Genomic DNA, 22,781 nt, shown 5'->3' with positions numbered 1-22,781 from the left:
TGTTTGTGGCAACACACAATTACACTTTGATAATTACTTTTTTATGTTCAACAATCGCAGAATTAGAAGACGTAGTGCGCCATCTTGTAAATTTCCGACGCGATACAAATAACAATCGCGAGATATTTTTATTAATTCAACTGCGAGAGAGTTTAAAGATTTAGATTCAGTAAAGTACAGATAAAAACAATATCTTCATAATGGAATCGGAGAATTTTAATTTGACAAATGTTCATGGACACGTCACCGATTCTGACAATAGTGACGTAAATGATGACGCAAATAGTTTTTCAGCACAACATAATGTAGAAGTAAATACAATTCAATTGCACTCCACAGGGATTAACAATAACGAACCACTTGCAAATGAAACCTTGTGCACAGTCGATGAAGCATCGATTACCAGATCAGATGAAAATATTTCGCGTGAAATCAGTGAACCTAGCCCGGTTTCGATTCAATCAGACCGTGGCAGAGAAACAATGGCAACAAATAATGACATAAATACAAACATACAAGCTTCGTCAGTTACGCTTGAGGCATTATATAGTCTGATGTCAAACGTGAGCGAGCAATTATCTGATTTAAAGATCAGTCACAACACAGCGAACACAAAACTGGCGAATCTGGAAATCAGCCACAACACAACGAACACAAAACTGGCGAACATGCACAGACATTTCGATCAACGCTTAAATAAACTCACCAATGAAATCGATCAAAAGATCGAAGACAAAGTCATCAAAACCGTCAATAGTGTATACAATGTATTGGCGAATGACCTAGAAAAGAAATTCTCAGATCTTACAAACAAACAGGAACAGGAACTGTCAGAAATAGTAGAAACACACAATCAAACACAAACCGTACAAAAAGAAATACATGAAAACGTACAGGCTATTCAATTAAATTTAACAAGAGTACAGTCCGCATGTGAAGAAATACCTGACCAGGTTAATAAAGTTAACGAAGAAGTCGGTTTTCTGAAACAGGAGACTCGACGTATCAACGCGGACATTATCAAAATAAATGAAACTTTAGAAAACGGTAATGTAAATGAATCAATAACTGACCGGGAAACAAAACTTTTTGAAAAATTAGGTAATGAAATCAAAGTAGCCGAGGACAGAATACGCAAGGAAATTGCTGGTAGACTGAATGTTTCAAATGACTTGCCTACGTCAAGCAGCAGGCAGCGCGACACTTATTCGCCCGTGCCGGATTACGATGTCAATAACGCAGAACATCAGGCGCACAGTCCGGCGTATGTGCACGCACCGGCACAGGCAAACAATGGCTATTCGCCAAACGCGGTGCTGCAACAGGCAGTAGGCGTGTCGCCTTGCATCTCGACGATTCTAGTCGATGAGAGCCTGTTGAAACATAGACAGTTTCCAGTTTTCTCCACAGAATCCAGAAAAACTCATCCAGTCGTATTCGTAAGAGCATTTAAAAATGTCTTACCAAGAAACTGGACTGAGGCACAGAAGATTAGATATGTAGTAGGCTTCACACAAGGCGACACACTTTTGTGGGCCACAGACATGGCTGAACAGTGCGTCACCTACGAACAATTTGAACGGGCTTTCTTGGAGAAATATTGGTCTGCTGGGGTCCAAGAAAGACTGCGACGTGAGGTATTCAACCCACAACCGTTCAACCTAAAAAACGGCGGGTTGAGAAAGTATTTCGAAAAGTACTTGAATAAGACGCGCTATTGGAACAATCCAATACCGCACGTAGATGTTCTCAAAATTCTGAAAAACAGACTACCCGCGAACTTACGCGAAAAATTGGTAACCATACCGGAGAACGACCTTGAATACTTTCTTTCCGTGCTTGACTCAATTGATCTAATATACGAAGAAGAGACGAGCACAAGTAATCGGAATGAACAATCCGGAACCAATCAAAACAACGGTAACGGATATCATTTTAATGGCAGTGGACAAAACCCACACAGTTGGCATCCGTATGCGACAAGGCCAAATAATGGAACCTGGAATTACGGAAATCGGAGGAATTCGGCGCCACAGAGACGGGAAGACCGAAGGTATAGTACAGATTACGGTCCACGCCGGTATGGAAATGATAGAAATCACGTGAATGATTGGTCAGGCCCGCGTGATGAAAGGCGGCACACACATGAAAATTACAATAGTTACAGTAATAGGAATGACAGACCAAGGAGGAATAGCGACGGCCGGTCGCAAGAAAATGTTGCACGCGGCGGTCCGGAAACTAATTGGCGACAGAATAACCACTCAGTACACTTCGTAGAGGTAACGGACAGTAATGAAGCAACGCCGTTGTCTCCCCCGGTAAACAACAATCGGTCGTAATGAGCTCCCACCGGCCGACCGATTTGACAACAGGGGGCACAAACAAGCACACATTACATCTTGAACAATTATTTTTAAGATATGATCAGGATGCTACCGTAGAAGATGATCTATGTGAAGAAGAGGTGAAAGCACCGGACAAGGTAAGTGACCTCGTGCAGGCTGTAATACCAGCAAAGATAGGAACTATAATTACCAACGTAATTTTAGATACAGGCGCATCTACGAATATTATTTCTAACAGTTTATTTAAAGAAGTTTCGAAAGCATTAAAAGTACCAGTGTTGCCAACGGAAAAATGTAAAATCTTGACAGCTGTAGGTAACAAGTCAAAAAGTATTAAGTGGCAGACGCAAATACCTGTTACCATTAGCGATGTCACGATAAACTGTACCTTCTTAATCGTTGACAAATTAATCGTCAATTGTATTTTAGGTATGGAAGTTTTCCGGCAGCATAAAGTAAACATCGACATAGGCAGTGGACTTTGCTATTTCCGAGTGGGCAGTCGTAGTGTGAAGGTCAATCTTGTAAAGTCAACAATAGATCGTAATGGCCAAGTACAGGAACAAGCTGAAGTAAAATTAGTTCACCCACAAGTGTTATTGATAGATATTCCTTTCCCCGAACAATTAGACACGGAAATAATTAACGAACAAGCCGCCCACGAGAAGATAGGAAAATCCACTTGTCTTTCAGAGACTCAACAAAATGAACTAGCAGATCTTATTTATGAATACCGAGACATTTTTAGAAAACAGCCGACAATAATCAAAAATTACGAATACAAAATGGAAGTCTACCCACATAAAACGTACTGCCATAAATCATATGCGATACCATGGGCAAAGAAGGAAGCTGTTCGCAAAGAAATAGATAGAATGGTTCTGTGGAAGGTGATAGAATCTTCACATTCACCGTACTGCAGTCCCATCCTAGCTGTTAGCAAACCTGACGGATCAGTCAGATTAGTACTTGATGCGAGGGAAATTAATAAGATCATCGTACCAATACGCACTAGGCCGGAGAACTTAGATGAGCAATTGCTTAAATTTCATGGAGTGAAGTATTTAACATCCGTTGACATGAAGGCTTCGTATTGGCAAATAGCCCTACACACTGATAGCAGAAAATATACTGCGTTCATTCATGCTGGCAGAAGCTATCAATTCCAAGTACTGCCATTTGGACTCAACGTGAGTGCTGGGGTGTTTATAGAGGCTTTAGACAGAGTATTGGGTCCAGAACTGATTAGCAAAGTGACGTTGTATGTAGACGATCTCTTGATAGCCACGGAGACCTGGCAAGAGCATGTAGAACTGGTACACAAAGTGTTCCAAAAGTTCCGAGAATATGACGTCACAGCAAATTTTAAGAAGTCCGAATTCGGAAGGGATCAAATAAAATTTTTAGGCCACATTATTTCACCAGGTGGAATTTTACCAGATCAGAAAAAGCTTGATGCCATAGAATATTTCCCCTCACCACAAACACGTAAACAATTGAAAGCTTTTCTGGGGCTCACGTCATTTTTTCGAAAATTCGTGCCCAAATAGTTACTGAATAGTGATTCCCTACTCAACCTTTTAAGGAAAAACCACACATGGTTGTGGACAGAAAAATGTGAGGAAGATTTCGTAAAAATCAAGCAAGCACTCATAAACGCACCCATTCTGAAGCATCCTAACATGAACTACCACTTTTGTTTGAGCACGGACGCCTCATGTCAGGGATTAGGCTCTTGTCTGTTCCAATTAGTAAATGACAATGGAGAACAGAAAGTAAACATAATTAGTTTTGCCAGTAGAACGTTAACGGAATGTGAAAGAGCCTATTCGGCAACTGAACTTGAAGCGTTAGCTGTAGTGTGGGCTTTCCGCAAGTTCCAGTACTATCTCTGGGGAAGGCATACACGAGTGTTTTGTGACCATCAAGCATTATCGTTTTTACTCACATGCAAATTGTTGCACAAACGGATTGCACGTTGGTGTTTATTCCTCCAGGAATTTGATTTCGAGATAGTTTATATCAAGGGTGAACAGAATGTAATTGCCGACGCATTATCGCGCTTGCCACAAGGTTTGAGCGAGTTCAATGAATTGATCGAACAGACTTCCGATTTTAGAGTTTTTCTGATGCATGACGGCACATTTCAACCATATTACAGAAAGATGTGTAAAGACATGAGCAAACTACAAAAGGAAGACAATAGATGGAGACAAGTTATGCAAAAACTGCAGGCAGATGACAATAGTACATTGAAACAATATTACACAGTGTCAAACGATGTTCTTTTCTACAGGCGCAATACACAATCCAACACCTGGTGTGTCTGCATCCCGGAAGAATACATAGACAATTTGATAAGACACACACATAGAGTATGGGGGCACTATGGGGTATCAAAATGTACAGCGAAAATATCAACGTATTGTTACTTCCCGAACCTCAGACGCAGAATTGAACAAATAATAAAAAAGTGTACGATATGTCAGAAGGTTAAACATCTTAATAGATCTTGTTTGGACGTATTACACCCTATCATTCCAACTAGACCAAGAGAACTAGTTTCCGTGGACGCAGCAGGACCATATCCACGAGCTAGGGGAGGAGTCAGATATGTGATCGCATTTTATGATGTCTTCACAAAGTACTTAAAAATGTATGCTATAAAAGCAGTACTGTCGGGATCAATAATCAAACGCATGATAGAAGACTACATACCACTAGTGGGAAAACCGAAAATTGTATTAACTGATAATGCAACAAACTTCACTAGTAATAAATGGAAAACATTTCTCGAATCTCAAAACATAAAACATATATTGGTATCCAAATTTCACCCAGAATCGAGCCCAGTTGAGAGAAATTTTAAAGAATTTAATCGCTTTATAAGAACTTATACACCAAATAAACAGACAAAGTGGGTGGAATACATAGCCCCCTTTCAGCATATTGTAAATAATTTAATTCATACTTCAACAGGCTTTACACCTACAGAGTTAATGTTTCAAGGCACAGAACTTGACGAATGGGCTAAACCTTTACCTAAATTAGCCACAAAGCAAATAAACCTAGATGAAAAGGTACGTCAAGCATTACTACAGATGGAAGAACAAGCAGAAATAAGGAGAAAGCAGTTCAACAAAAAGATAAGAAAGGTTACAGAATTTAACATTGGACAGGAAGTACTATTACGTACCCACCCAAAATCCTCTAAAATTAAGGCATTAAACAAAAAGTGGCAGTTGTTGTATGATGGCCCTTTCATTATAATAGACAAACCTCACCCAGGATGTTATCTGTTAGGTAACACACGAACGGGCAAGGTGAAAGGGTTATACCCCCACAAGGACATCAAGGAATTTTTCCATTAAAGGTTATATGTTATTTTAGCAAAATTGAAATTGTACAACCTTGGATCACATAGTAAAATTGCTGGAAACGTGTGAACAACTGGGGGCATATGCCAGCTTAAAAACGCATATTTAACCAAACCCAATGAAACATATGTTACTGTGAGTCTTAACACTATAAAATAAACCATACGGTACTTTTGTAGTCTAACTCAGTTATTTAAGAGAGGGGAACAAAGACAAATTAGCGCGAAGGTCAGAGTTTGTTCGCGTGAGACGAGCAACAAACCACACGTCGAAGTTGCAATCCAACGCTCAGCGAATGAGCACGTGATAGCTGCATGTCAAGACGAGGTCATTGGCCGCGCTGTAGGCAGCGAGCCGGGGAGAAATCTTCCCCCTTCCCGGTCCGATCAGCTGAGTGTATACAAAGCGCGAAGGCGCATGCGCGGTCAAGTCCAGGCGTCACGTGACTCTATTACACGATGGTGGCTATCACGAATAATGTTCATCAACAATGCAGAGTTTTCGCCGCACCTACAGTCCAGTCGTGGTACGTAAGCGCGCATGTGCGGAACGTTTAAAAGTTTTGAGACCACTCTTACTATGAGACACGGTGATGAAAGCCATTCAAAAAACAAGAAAGGAAAGGGTACACAAGTCTTGTAAATAGTAACTTAGAAAATTTAATTATAAGCTGGTATTACTTAATAAAAGTGAACATACAAGGACATACTGGTCATGGACGGTATTGTAATATTATATTATACTGAGTAAACAGTCTTAGCTTGTACAAATAAATAAAACAGATAGATAACCGGAAGAAAGGCTATGTACACGCGAGAACAACACACAACCACATATAGGGAAAAAGCAGCAAAGAGGAGAGAAAAGAGATAACGCATGCATTTACATTACACAGTGGCGAGCGATTTTCAGAATGAATAACAAGGCAAACGCGTTAAATTTTGTGACTAAGGAAAAGAATGACAAGCTTTAAAATAGGAAAATAATAAACAGATCTATGCAGCGTGAGTAATGAACGGAATCGCTCTCGAAACAAATACCTAGGGTTTATAGAGAGAGAGAGACACACATTAACGTTAGGAACCACCTGAAGCACTCAGCAAACAACTTTGTAGAATATATAAGCTATACACGAGGTTACATGTACGAAAGCTAAAGTGTAAAGGAGGAAAATATGGAATGATTGCGCATTAATGGACCGTAAGGCTGTTATGTATGTAAGAAGAAATATTTAGTTGTAAGTATTATTAGTATGAAGGGACGATGCTCAGCACACCCTGAATTATTTTGGAATATTGAAGGAATGGTGCAGGGTACCGAAAAAGGGCCCCACCAGCAAAGTGTATATTGTAGTGGTAGATATTTTTTTGTGTATAAACGTATGTATGAATGTGTGGAAGACGAAAGAAGCTCTGTACATGTACGGAACCTAAACAACATAGAAGTTTTTAAGGAAAATTAAACTCTAAGACAACCTCGTATAAGCATGTATACCTAACGTCAAGAAACAACTTAATTAAAACCGTAAGACTCTACGAGTTTCCGAGAAAATACGAAATACCTGATACCCAGTGCAACAGTAGCGATTCTTTACTCATGTATGCAGAAGGAAGACATGAATTACTTTACACACTTGAAACATGAAATGATAAATCATGTCAAAATTATATCTTTCATACATATCACGATTTACAGTCACAAAGAATGAAAATGATATCGCCGCTGTACGAGAAACAGGTAAGAAGTGTGATCGACGACCTGTAAGCAAAACAGAATTTCATGCTGCACTGAAGCTATGAAAGTCGGGTTATTCGTGTACATAGATTTTCATGACAACCGATGCATTAAAATACCTGTACTTTTTCTCCCATGATAACACAAGACGCCTATAAGCGCACTTTAACTGAAAATGATACACGCACACAAGGGCGTGCCGCTATTATGAAACACTGTACATATTAATAATAGCTACACCCTGAACTTCAAGATTGTATGTTTATATGTCCATGTTAATGTAGGAAGTTTTATTAGGGTTAATGATTTACAAGCACACCAGAATACACCAAAAACACTGTACATATTAGGGTGATGCTGCATATAAAAGATTATTTCGTGCATTTTCAGATTTTATACGCAAAAAACCGTAGCATACACGTAGTCGTTGCCACTACCCTAAGTAGAAGGTAGAAAATTCCCTTCCCAAGCTTCAGTGGAGCGGCTACAGGTGTATTCTCTGCATGCTGATGCATGTCGTTGCGTATGAAGAAGACGTAACGGAGGTAAACCTTAACTTACACTCGAGTTCAAGAAGGAAAACAAAGGACTTGTTCCTTCTAACAGATTAATGGAAAAGGGTGTGTGTGTCAGTAAAATCCAAGACGAAGAAGCCACTTCGAGTGGTCAAAAATTTTTCAATGTTCGTCGATAGTTTTTTCCTGTAATTAATGTAACCAATGTATTATATGTGTATTTGTTATTCAATTGTATGTGATGTATTTTGCATTTCATGCCAAGTCCCGTGACTTACAATTTTGTGAATACTTATGTACATTGACCTGAAGTATTGAGGGAATGAATCTCGGTACAATAGGTAAAAGGGGTTAATGCGAAAGAAAAAAAAAAGTGAAGTGAAAGGAAAGTTTCGATCGCAATACTCGCGGTTAAAGTGGTGTGTATAGAAATTAAAACTGTGCAAAGTAGTGCTACGTTGCAAGTGTCAGCGAGCCTAAACAAGTGACATCGAAAATTGAAGCTTGTATTGTCAAACGACCCATGGCGTCACAATAAGAAAAGACAATGCCAAACAAGTTTGACATGGTACGCTTCTTACCAGGAGCTGCATCGACGGGGTCGTCCTCCGCCTCGCACATAGTGTGGTGTGTTCTTCGGGGCACATATTCCAATGTACCTCGTCGTATCCAGTCTAAGTACTGGAAGCACATGCATACTGAGGTTCGGAAGTCTCGACGGTACATGCATGTCGGTGCATATTCAGTGCACAGGCGCGCGCATTCAACCAACGTCGCCCGATAACGGACGACCAAACAATCAGGCGCGCGTATCGCCCGCCCATATTCAACACGGGCTAGCGAACAAAGTTCGTCGCCCCAGAATAAATACAGAAAGCAATACAAGGACTTAATTTTCACCTCTCATGAGGGAGGAAACATTTGTATGTAACGTTGTATTCATTGTATATTTTATTGTACGAACTTTACTACATGATGTCATTTTCTCAGTATTAACCAGAACTTTGTATATTAGGATTAAGGTTTGAAAACATTAGCATAAGTATACAAAAAAAAAAAACTGACACACACTCAGAATTACCAAAGAATTCACAGTGCCATGAAAATGAGATAATAAAAGTGAAGTTTGTAAATAAAAGAACCCCAAACCTATCAGTTGCAAGGTCGACTACTGTATCCTGTCAATAAAATAAAATTTTCTAGTGACAGTATACAGTAGGGGGGCAGTTGTAATGACACGTTCCTATGCAGAGACATACAATATCTTAAAAGCTGCGCCAAAGATAAATTGAGAGGCATGTATATTGTAATCTTTGTAAAGTTCACATTGGACTCTCTTTTGTTTGATACTCCAAGGAGCTAAGGGACATTTTTTTTTCTTCGATGGTTGCCTTGTGGATGATGGACGTGATTTTTGGAGTGTGCGGAAAGGCAGCAATAGGGTTAGTAATTATGGTTTGTGCGACGAGCAGAGCAAGTCTTATTGGGAATAAAAAATAGTGAGAAGTATCGAAGTGTTACGAAAATCATTTAAAGCAACGTAGCATAGTATTGCTTGGTTTCCACCGTCTTCGTGAAGTGAACCGATGCCGACTCATGATGGTACACACGGTCAACAAAGAGAAGGATATCGATGGCGACTAATGCATTAATATTGTGGCAGAAGGACTAATTCTACGTCTAAGGTGAGAACTCTGATTAAATTAAGAAGGACGTGGAACATAAAATATAAACTGTTTTTTATTAATTTCGCCACAAAACATATGAGTATCACAGATGCTATGATATATCGTAACATTTGACGATGCTGTCCTATGTTTGGAAAGAATCATATATTAATTTACAAAACTGTAATGCCTTTTACATTAGTACAGAGACATTGAATTTTTGAGTTGATATTGCTAAATTAATTATAAGTTTTTTATATATATTTAGAACTGTATAGGTAAAATAGTACATTATTTTATTACATTTGGCATCATGAGAATTTCATACCAAATAGCAAACTTATTTAAAAAGAAGAAAAATATCACAATCAGCTTTTCCACAAATAATAAATTACAACAAAAAGTAATTCATGTAAATACCTCCAAGAGTCCCTACCATAAATCAGGAATATACAAACTCAAGTGTGATACATGCCCAAAATTCTACATTGGACAGACAGGCAGAAGTTTTGAAATTAGATACAAAGAACATATTGATGCTCTAAGACTTAGTAACTTGAACAAATCAGCATTTGCAACCCATTTTGCTGAAGAAAAACATTCAGTGGGAAACACTGAGGACAACTTAAAAATTTTGCATCTAGCAGAAAAAGGAGCCACTTGAATATATTAGAAGAATTAGAAATACACACACACAAAAACTGCACCCCAGACTATATCCTTAACGAACAAACAGAGTTAGCTAACACCCCTTTCCTGAAAAATTTCTAAAAGCAAATAATATTAATACACATATCTGCAGATCAAGTAGCAAATTTATATGTTACTATAATTCTCATGAGGTCAAATGTAATAATATAATGTACTATTTTACCCATACAGTTCTAAATATATATAAAAAACTTTATAATTAATTTAGCAATATCAACTCAAAAATTCAATGTCTCTGTACTAATGTAAAAGGCATTACAGTTTTGTAAATTAATATATGATCCTTTCCAAACATAGGACAGCATCGTCAAATGTTACGATATATCATAGCATCTGTGATACTCATATGTTTATAAGCTCTTTGTATGTATCAAAACATGTGGTGCGTGGTTGAAATGATCTCAGCGACAAATCTAAACCGTACAGTGAGAACTATTTACGTGTGCAACAACGAGGATGCAGTGGGAAAGCATTTACATCGATTGGACGAATGTTATGAAAACAAACACTAGAAACCGACGTTTCACGTAAGTCACATGCAACGAAAATCTGTAACGCAACCATCTGTGTGTGGCGTGTTTATAATTATGTTTTATTTATATTTTAGGACAATTAATCTATAAAAACACACCAATGTTATAAAGAAAGCGTGTGTAAACCGTCTGAGGATGAATCACAACGATTCGAGACCGGTAACGGTTTCCTTTGAATAAAGGAACTAAAAGTAAATTTGTGGCTGGTTGCTGTCCCTAAAACCATCAACATTTATATTTATGTATATTGTGAACAGCAACGGTCCTACGACACTCCCCTGCGGCACACCAGAAATCACTCTTACTTCTGCTCTTCGTAGTAAAGGCGCCGCCAGACAATCCGTTTCGATTTACTGCATGACGGTACTGAGAGTAGTTGCAAATTTCCTGTCACTGCCGCCAGGGGCACTGTACTTCCGCGACAGATAGTCGCGCCGACTAAATAAAATCGCCTGTGCTCGCCTAGCCGACTACCGCTGTGGCAGCCGCCAGGGGAACAGCCGGCGCGTGGAGGTGGCGTGGCTTACCGCGCTGCACTTTGCTGGTGACTGCGCCACCTCCTCACGCCGGCTGTACACCTGGCTCTCGGAGGCTGCCGGCGGCGGCGGCGGCGGCGTCACGCGCCGGCCTGCGCCTGTCCCCGGACGGAGAAGGGAGGGTAGTAGCCTAACAAGGGGGAGGCCACGACGTTTGGATCGCAGACTTACTGCAAAGTTCGTACACCCCTAGTACTCCATGAGAACAACAAAATGTGTAAGCAGTAGCGCGTACTGATCAAGTACCTGAGCGCGGCCGTTACTATCAGAAAGCGGCGGCCGTTATTAACACGAAGCGGCAGCGGCTGAGTTGTCTTTGTCCATACTATGTTGCGGCACTGGCTGGGGCCGGTCCTGTCCTTAACACGCAGTCTCTTAGATATCCTCCGACCAGCTTCTATCGATCCACCGATCAATGTGGCACCTATTTCTCCATTATTGCACCACGTCGCCAATTGTTTCATAGAACTCAGCTACGTCCGGGCTGATCTTCCAGTCACCCGTCCTCCCCGTACAAAAGATTATTATCGTTTGTTTATGCTGTCCAACCCTTGCGACCCCATGGTGCTACAGAATCCTGACATTAACTGGCGAACGGTTTGGGAGTGTGTGCATGCACCCTTTTTACCGTCGTCTGTGTCTGCACTCTGGTATGTTTTAGTCTATGGCAAATTCCCGACTAATAGTCGGCTTTATCGCATAGGACTGGCTACCTCCCCACTCTGCCCTGACTGTCAGCTCGAAGACACCGACGAGCACCGTCTTACGTGCCCCCTGAAACAAAACGTATGGCTCCTCATCCAACGAATCGTGGGCTTTTACCTCCGTGCCCCGCCAACAACGGTAACCCCGGATTTCCTGTTGTTGCCCCAGACATTTCACTACCCTCTTGCTAAGCACCATTCCCTAATCTGGTTTCGAGGACAGGCTTTAGAATACCTCTTTCAGAATGGTCCGCATACAGTCCTTGACTTCTGGTACAAAGTTGTGACCGCGCATAACATCCTCACCCGGAAACCATCTTACCGACGAACTTTTGCCGGTTATCTCCGCAGCGTCTTCCTTGACCCCCCTCAAAGTTGGGGTGTGCCATGCCTACCTGTCACATGATGCAACACCCTTATCCACGTTCTCATGCATCGACCAAAAAACAAATTCATAAAGGAAGAAGACAGAATGTGTTATATTTTGTTTATTTAATGTTTTTCTAATATTTTTGTTTAACTAACAGTCATTTGTATATGTTTAAATGGTATCTTGAAGAACTCTTGCATAGTGTATGTATATGTACTTTTAGTTTGTGCAATAAAGATTATTAAAGAAAAAAGAAAAAAAGGAAGAAGACAGAATATGTTATATTTTGTTGTATTTAATGCTATTCTAACAATTTGTTTACCTAATACTCATTTGTATATGTTTAACTGGTACCTTGAAGAACTGTTGCTTTGTGTATATATATGTACTCTCAGTTTGTTCAATAAAGATTATTAAAAAAAATCGTTTGCGTTCAAGCATCGTAATCGCTGGATCGAAAAAAAACATGTGGTTAGCGCGACGTATATAGTTGTTAGCGTCAAAGACCCGTAATCGTTAAGTCGTCGGTCGCTTGATCGAGTCCTGTTCGTCACTTCTTTTTCCAACACAGTCATATTGGTTCAAATGGCTCTGAGCACTATGGGACTAAACATCTATGGTCATCAGTCCCCTAGAACTTAGAACTACTTAAACCTAACTAACCTAAGGATATCACACAACACCCAGCCATCACGAGGCAGAGAAAATCCCTGACCCGGCCGGGAATCGAACCTGGGAACCCGAGCGTGGGAAGCGAGAACGCTACCGCACGACCACGAGATGCGGGCCACAGTCATATTCTTTACTATTTATATTACTGTTGATATAACGGGAAAAATGCGTGTAATCAGATGAACTTGTATTACATTTACAATGTTATTTGGCAGTCTACAAAATTTTATCATCACAAATAATATAATATTCATAACTACCGACTAGTAAACGACCAAACGCATAAGTAGTAGTAGTATGGGGTTCTGCCTTACGGTAGGTCTTGTCATGGGTTAAGCCTCTTCCACTTTTGTCTGTCCATAGCCAGTCTTTTCATTTCTGAATATTTGTCTCCTTTGATATTGTCCAGCATTTGACATCTTCTTCTTCCTCTTCGGCCGGCCGCGGTGGCCGAGCTGTTCTAGGCGCTTCAGTCCGAAACCGTTCGACTGCAACGGTCGCAGGTTCGAATCCTGCCTCGGGCATGGATGTGTGTGATGTCCTTAGGATAGTTAGGTTTAAGTTCTAAGTTCTAGAGGACTGATGACCTCAGATGTTAAATCCCATAGTGCTCAGAGCCATTTGAATCATTTTCTTCATCTTCCCCTTTTTCCATCCACTATTATTCCTCCCTTCTGTAAACAGTCCCTCCTCTAACAATGTCCAATCCAGTTCTGTTTTCTCTTTCTGATAACTTTCAGCACGTTTCTTTCTTCTCCAACCCTTCTAAATACCTCTTCATTCCTTACTCAGTCTTCCCATTTCCTTTTTTTCCAGTCTTCTCCATATCCACATCTCTAGTGCCTCCAATCTTCTTTCATCTTCCTTCCTCAATGTCCAGGTCTCCGCACCATATAAACCATATAAACGCATAAAGTGATACTGAAAATGTTTGCTTGTCCGTGATTTGAGAAATCCCTAATACCTGGAAGGAGCCCGAAACTACTTGTTGCCTGCACGTTTTGACTGTCACAGACAGTATATATGTATAGAGTAAAGAATATGACTGTGTTAAAAAAAAAAAAAAAAAAAAAAGACAACGAACGGGACTCGATACAGCGACCAACTACCAACGATTATAGGGCTTGGACGCTTACCACTCTTTTTCCTCAATTTCATTTTGCTCGTTTTCGTTCGATGCATCTGCTAGGTGCGGACGTCGTAAGACATCCCTTTAAGTTCGTCGTTGGTCCGTGATCTCAGTTTTTTTGTTACAGAGGGCAGCTAACCCTCTGACCGAACACGCTGAACTAGCGTACCGGCGTTGTGTTCATAACGGCCGCCGCTTTGTGATAATAACGGCCTCACACAGGTACATATATGACGACCGAAATTATCTTGCGATTTTCTCAATAACGCTTGAGAAGTACGCGCTACTGCTTACACATTTTGTTGTCCTCATAGAGTACTACGAGTGTACGAACTTTGCAGTAAATCCGCATTCCAAAACGTCGTGGCCTCCCCTTGCAAGTGAAGTCACTCAAACTCAGTGACTGAAACATTCATATAGCTGAAGTGGCCACAGAGAGACAAGTTTTATTCAGTTGTTCCCATTTGAAACAACCAACTGAACGAAAAAGACAATCTTTTGCCCAGTCATTCGATACCGAGCGAGATGGCGCAGGGCACACTGGACTCGCTTTCGGGAGGACGACGGTTCAAGCCCGCGTCCGGCCATCCCGATTTAGATTTTCCGTAATTCCCCTAAATCGCTTCAGGCAAATGCCGCGATGGTTCCTTTGAAAGGGAACGGCCGATTTCCTTCCCCATCCTTCCCCTCATCCAATGGGTCCGATGACCTCACTGACCCTAATCCCCTCCCCCAAATCAACCAACCACCCAACCAATCAGTCGGTTGTTAAAAACCAGTCGGTTGTCCCATCACATCACTACCGGACATTTCTGAGTTATGTTTGTATGTCATCCCATTTTCACCCCCACGCCCTACCCATACAGTGCTTCTTTCCAGATAGTAAATGATGTGTGTATAAGATTTGGTTGAACTGGTTCAGTGGTTTAGTATGCACCACTTCTCCTCCTAAACCACTGGGTCAATTCAGCCGGTATATATTATAAAAATGTGTGTGTTTATGTATGTATGCATCACTTCCCCTCCTAAACCACTGGATCAATTTAACCAAACTTGGTTCAAATGGTTCAAATGGCTCTGAGCACTATGGGACTCAACTGCTGATGTCATTAGTCCCCTAGAACTTAGAACTAGTTAAACCTAACTAACCTAAGGACATCACAAACATCCATGCCCGAGGCAGGATTCGAACCTGCGACCGTAGCAGTCTTGCGGTTCCAGACTGCAGCGCCTTTAACCGCACGGCCACTTCGGCCGGCTAACCAAACTTGGTATACATATCATTTGCAATATATATGTAAGGAGAGGGGTTGGAGAGAGAGAGACAAGGACTATTAGGTAGCTAATGACCCGCCAGGTTAGCCGAGAGAGCTAATGCGCTGCTTCCTGGACTCGGGTAGGCGCGCCGGCCCCGGATCGAATCCGCCCGGCGGATTAACGACGGAGGCCGGAGTGCCAGCCAGTCTGGATGTGGTTTTTAGGCGGTTTTCCACATCCCACTAGGTTAATACCGGCCTGGTCCCCACGTACCGCCTCAGTTACACGGCTCGCAGACATCTGAACACTTTCACACTATTCCATGGATTACACTAGATGCAGACAGTTGGGGTACTCTAATTCCGTCCTGGGGGGGGGGGGGGGGTACGGGGTGGCGGCAGGAAGGGCATCTGGCCACCCCTTAAATTAACCTTGCCAAATCCGATTAACCATGCCGACCCTGCGTCACCGCTGGAAAAAGGCACGTGCAAAAGAAAGAAAAGAATATTGGGTAGCTAATGAAGAGTTACTGAATCGAGTCATGGTAAAAAGAGATACTACCTGACTAAAAGAAGAGATAGATTGATAGGGTTCATTCAAAGTTGTAATTAATTTGCTAATGAAGGGAGCCGGCCGCGGTGGTCTAGCGGTTCTAGGCGCTCAGTCCGGAACCGCGCGACTGCTACGGTCGCAGGTTCGAATCCTGCCTCGGGCATGGATGTGTGTGATGTCCTTAGGTTAGTTAGGTTTAAGTAGTTCTAAGTTCTAGGGGACTGATGACCATAGTGCTCAGAGCCATTTGAACCATTTGATAATGAAGGGAAGTCTAAGAGGGGGAGGGTGGGGGGGGGGTTGAGGAGGGGAGCATGAGGCAAAACTATATAGGCTTGAATACAGTAAACAGGTTCAAATAGATGCAGGCTGCACTAGTTACGCACAGATGACGAGAAACACAAAGTATACACTGATGAGCCAAAACAGTATGCCCACCTGCTTAATGGCTTATTTGTCTGTCTTGGAATGAAATACATCACTGATTCTGCGTATCATGGATCCGACAGTTCGTTGATAGGTTTGTGGAGGTGTGTGGCGTTAGATGTCTAGGCATAACTCATGTAATTGGCGTAAATAACGGGCCGCTGATTTGCGTACATCGTGATGGGCCCGATAGCGACCCTGATGTGTTCGGTAGGATTTACATCAGGGTAATTCGCTCTCCGAGACGTCAAAGTGAGCTCACTATAGTGCTCCTCAAACCATTGTCAGAGAAATGGATAATTATACTGCTGAAAGATGACACCACCGTCGGGAAAGACATCAAGCATGAAGGTAAGCGTGGCCGAGCGGTTCTAGGCACTACAGTCTGGAACCTCGCGACCGCTACGGTCACAGGTTCGAATCCTGCCTCGGGAATGGGTGTGTGTAACGGCCTTAGGTTAGTTAGGTTTAAGTAGTTCTAAGTTCTAGGGGACTGATGACCTCAGAAGTTAAGTCCCATAGTGCTCAGAGCCAGTCATGAAGGGAAGCAGCTGGTTCGCAGCTGCCAGCGTGTCTTCGATTACTACCGCAGCTCCCATGCAAACGCAGGAGAATGCCTCTCATAGCATAATACTGCTCCCACCAGCCTGTGTCCTTGGCACACTGGCCGTTTCGAGCTGCTGTTCACCTCGATGGTGGCGTTTCTTGTGCCGTCTATCAACATAGTGTAGCAAAAATGTGATTCACCGAAGAACCGACACATTTACATTGGTCAGTGGTCGAATCCCGATGGTCCCGTGCCCACAGCAATCGTAACTAACGATGCCATTGGGTCAACATGTGAACACGTAGGGATGGTCTACTGCCAAGATCCATATTCAACAATATACGATGAGCGGTGTGCTCCAACACTTGTGCGTGCACCGGCATTGTGCTCTTTCGGCAGAGATGACACAGATCACCATTTGTCCTTTTGTACAGAGCAGACAAGCCTCCGACTACAACGTCCTGTGAAGAGTCTAGGACGTTCAACCACTTAGCGCCTAGCGGTAGTTATACCGTACTTCTACCTATTTCCGTAGATGCTCACGACAGAAGCACGTGAACATTCGAGCAGCTTCGGCGTTTTCAAGATACTCGTTCAAAGGTAATAATAAACTGCCCTTTGTAAAAGTCGCTTATCCCAATGAATTTCCCCATTTGCAGCCCATATTTCCGTTAGAGTGACCCCCGTCTGTATCTGCTCCGCTCACAGATTGCGTCAAACCGGTCTTCGAACTGAAGGCTACGAGAACTACAACTATACCTGAAAATGAAGCCCTTATTGTACTTTCTTATAGGACTCTGCAGTTCCAGTTCACATTTGGTAGGGGACAAGTCAGTAGTAGATAGAAGAAAAAGAATAGGCAAGGAGCAGAGAGTCTTTTACCAACGCCAGGAGGTATAAAAGCCTAAACTTCCTCGCCATCTCCAAACAATACATCGTTGTATCAGCGCTCTGTGGAGGTTAAGCTCTAGCGCAATAATTCTGTACACACAAAATGGAAGAAGAAGGCTATACTGACAGCGCTTCCTAGGTAGTCGTAGTTAATAAATAAAAAATTAAGTGATTCAGCACAGACATAATATTACATTCAGCCAACACAGCCAAATGTCTTGCTTCGAGTATGTAATTGAACTGTGCTAGTTCCTAGCAAATTTCGTTCTAAGAATGAGCTAAATTTGAGAAAAGGAAGGAAGAAATATTAGCGTTTAGTGTCTCGTCATCGTCGAGGTCATTAGAGAGGGCGCACAGCGTTGGTAGGATTAGAGAATGGTTGGAAAATAAATCGGCTGTGCTCTTTCAAAGGAACGATCCCAGCATTCGCCTTAAGCGATTTAGGGAAATCACGGAAAGCATAAATCAGAGTGGTCGCACAGAGATTTGAACGGTCGTCTTCTCGAACACCATTCCAGTGTCTTACCACGTCGCCACTGTTAAAGTGGTTTCTGAATGAGCGAATGATTGATGAAATCTTATTCAGCCGGCTCTATAAGCTACTGGACGCGCTGGGGAAGGAGAGGCAGGTTGGTTGGTTGGCTGTTTGGGGGTTCAAAATGGTTCAAATGGCTCTGAGCACTATGCGACATAACTTCTGAGGTCATCAGTCGCCTAGAACTTAGAACTAATTAAACCTAACCAACCTACGGACATCACACACATCCATGCCCGAGGCAGGATTCGAACCTGCGACCGTAGCGGTCGCTCGGTTACAGACTGTAGCGCCCAGAACCGCACGGCCACTCCGGCCGGCTGTTTGGGGGAAGAGACCAAACAGCGAGGTTATCGGTCTCATAGGATTAGGGAAGGATGGGGAAGGAAGTCGGCTGTGCCCTTTCAAAGGAACCATCCCGGTATTTGCCTGGAGCGATTTAGGGAAATCACGGAAAATCTAAATCAGGATGGCCTGACGCGGGATTGAACCGTCTTCCTTCCGAATGCGAGTCCAGTGTGCTGGAGAGGCAGGCATACGTTGTACAGAGCAGCTGTCTTACACCTATTGGCCGTGGACTGGCTTGTCGAATTCCGCTGAACCAATTGGTTTACAGAGGACGCTAACAGGTTCCTTAACGAACCTGTCGCCGGTAACACCGGTCTACATTCAAAATTGTCCGAGTCGAAAATAATTAATTCCTATTCATTTCCATCTAAAATAAACGAATATGATATTTAAAATGCTTAACTAATTTAGATTCCTTTGAAAGAACAGGAATTAATACCGAGAGCTAGGTTGTAATATTTCGCTAAAGATCCATTTCTTGGACTTTACACCTTGACTTCTTTTGAAGCAATTGTGGTGCTGTGAGTGCAAAGAACGGAGAGCGCTTCCATCAGGACATTTCAGCAATGGGAAGAAGATATCAGGGCAAGTGGAACTCATCTCTGCTTGCAAACTTTTGTTGGAATGTCATGAGAGATGTCCCAGAAGTAGATTATGAACGAAAATTAAAAAAAAAAAAAATTCAAGGGAATACTGAAATAGGTAAGAGACCAAAGTGAGAACCCAGACCTAACAAGGAAAATTCTGGTGTCATATTCTTATTCTTCGACGTCGTTTGGTTGAAATTGACTATTTTTGTAAAGGGTAGAGACAACGTCAGTTTTCTTTTTGTGGACCAGTGTAACGTGCACTAACAAATCGAAGCAGCTACGATACCAGTGGTACACTCCATACACCTGATATGTCGCTAGACCATGGCATGTGGCCGATGCCGATAACCTCTGTTGCGTCCCAGTCGTGTTCAAGCATCAATGTAGTACAAACTGAAGTGAAACTCGCTAAGAACCAATTCGGTTCCAACTGACAGGCTACTACTGTCTATAGGGACACACAGAAATATGTGCACGCAATTCATATAATTGCAAACGGTAGGAATGGAGAACTGCACACCTTAGACAGGGTTCCAACTTCGTGCTAACCGCTAAGATGGAGACACATTGTTATATCCATCCATGTATAGTATGCCATCTCATGCTGACGTCACATTTCTAGTTAACTGTCAGGTTCCCAAACCTCCCGGCTCCGTTCCACCTTATTCGCGCCTGCATGAATCTACTAGTATTACTTTACGGTTATGAACATATTACATTGATCTCATGGTAGGAAGTCTCTGAAATGTAGAAATAAGTCAGAGCTGTACGTACTATTCTGATGAATCAAAAGATTATGACCACAGCCCGCCACGATACTGAATGCTGCTTGATGGTGTTGCGGGCACGTGACGCAATAAGGAAGGTATGTAAGCGGAGCAAACATACGAGGGTGAGTCAAATGGAAACCTTAAATTTGTAGTAACAAATCGAAATTTCGCGCCATTATCCTGTAAGTTGGTAAGCGTGCTACAAACAGCGTGCAGAATGGCCTGTAGGTGGCAGCGTAGTGCAGATGCACACATATCGCCGCAGTATCAGTATAACGATGGCCCCCTCACTTGCGACTTGCACCAGGGAAGAACAGCGTTCTATTATTCGGTTTTTGCGTAGTGAATGTGTGAAACCTATTTAAATTCATCGACGAATGAAGCTTCAGTACGGTGATGCATGTTTGTCACAGCAGCAGGTCTTCGAATGGAGTAGGAAGTTCGCAAATGGTGTGACTTCAGTGGAAGATGCTCCTCGTCCGGGTCAGGCACAACGAGTTGTGACTCCATAGAACATTGCAGCAGATGAACCCATAGTGAGGGAAAACCGCCGAGTGACACTGAATGACATCATAGCAGCATGTTTACAGATTAGTCATGGGTCAGCACACCACATTGTGCAAGATGGGTGCCACGGCAGCTGACTCCTGAAATGAGAGAACGACGTGTTGATGCTTGTGAAGCACTTCTTCGGCGCTTTGAACGAGAATGTGATGGCTTCCTTGCAAGAATCGTTACTGGGGCAAAACCTGGGTTCACTTCCACCAACCGGAAACGAAGAGAGCGAGCAAGGAATGGCACCATTCCTCATCACCAAAACCAAAGAAGTTTCGAACAGAACTATCAGCAAGGAAGGTAATGCTGATTCTCTTTTGGGCCGAAAAAGGCGTCATTTTGGAGCATTACATGCCTAGAGGTACCACTGTCATCAGTGCATCATGCACAGATCTCCAAAAAAATCGTCTGCGGCCTGCAATCAAATCAAAGCGACGTGGATTGCTGTCAGCAGGTGTCCTTTTGCAACATGACAATTCAAGGCGCCACACTGCCTGTACTACAGTTGCAACAATCACGGACCTGCATTTTTGGTGTCTTCCTCATCCACCATACTCACCAGACCTTGCCCCAAGTGATTTACATATGTTTGAACCACTCAAAGACGCAATAGGAGGAAATGAGTTCCGTTCCGATGAAGAGTTACGCCACACGGTGCATGAGTGGCTGCGCGGACTACCAAAAGAATTTTTTTTCAAGGAATTTATGCACTTTGTAAGCGATGGAGGACTTGCATTGAGCGTGGGGGAGATTATGTTGAAAAGTGATACAGCTTTCTACCATTTCTGCACAATAAATACTATTTAAAAAAATATTTAAAGTTTTCAAAAATGGTTCAAATGGCTCTGAGCACTATGGGACTCAACATCTTAGGTCATAAGTCCCCTAGAACTTAGAACTACCTAAACCTAACTAACCTAAGGACATCACACACACCCATGCCCGAGGCAGGATTCGAACCTGCGACCGTAGCAGCCTCGCGGTTCCGGACTGCAGCGCCAGAACCGCACGGCCACCGCGGCCGGCATTTAAAGTTTTCATTTGACTCACCCTCGTATATGATATGGACAATTATTCTAGTGACAATATGGACTTTAAATGAGAAAAGTGACTTTGACAAAAGTCAGAGTTTTATGGCCTGGCGCACTGGAATAATCATCTCGGGAACAGCGAAGCTGGCCAGCTATCTCCGTGTGAGCATATATGGAAAGTGACTGCAGAGCAGTGAAACCACGAGTGGGCTACAATGAGTCGGACGTCCAGGCCTCATCACAGAACGTGGAGGTCGGAGGCTTACCCTACCTGTAAAGCAGGATAGACAGCAGTGTGTGGCAGATCTGACGACAGAGTCCGATGCTGTCACAGGCGTAGGTATTTTGGAGCAAACCGTTCAGCACACAATACTGAATGCGAGACTCTGCAGCAAATGACCCCTACGTGTTCCCATGTTGACCTAACGACATCGTCATTTATGACTACAGTCAGCACGGGATCCTCGAGATCGGACCGTGGATCAAAGGAAACGTTTCGCCTTGTTGGATGAACCACGTTTCCTGTTGCACCAGATTGAGGGTCGTATCCAAATATGCTGTTATCCAGACGGATGGCTGCTCAAAACATGCACCCGCGTCACAAACGTAGGCCGGAGTTAGCAGTATTATGCCATGGGAAACATTTACCTGCGCTTCCACGTGACTTGTAGTACTAATCGAAGGCATCATGACGGCTGTGGTGAGAGGTCCCTGATTCGACCCTCTCAGAAATAAACTCAGTTTGAGCACAAAATGTAATGACAATCATAAAAGTGTAAGATGGCATCATTTTGAGCCGCATTACAACTACCACTCCGGAAAGAAGACCCTTTAATAGTATAAACATCGAGACTGGAAACCAGTAACAATACTGACATCGGCTAGGGATCTTAATTTGTAGCAGAATATCTGCACGTTGGGCGATAGTGGAGCGGACGGAGATGGAAGGCTGGCAGGAGAACGGGAAAGACGCAAGCGTGGCA

This window comes from Schistocerca nitens, chromosome 3, assembly GCF_023898315.1.
Source record: "Schistocerca nitens isolate TAMUIC-IGC-003100 chromosome 3, iqSchNite1.1, whole genome shotgun sequence".
In the NCBI taxonomy this organism is placed as follows: Eukaryota; Metazoa; Arthropoda; class Insecta; order Orthoptera; family Acrididae; genus Schistocerca; species Schistocerca nitens.
The sequence above is the reverse complement of the archived record's forward strand: the minus strand, read 5'-3'. Positions refer to the sequence as shown.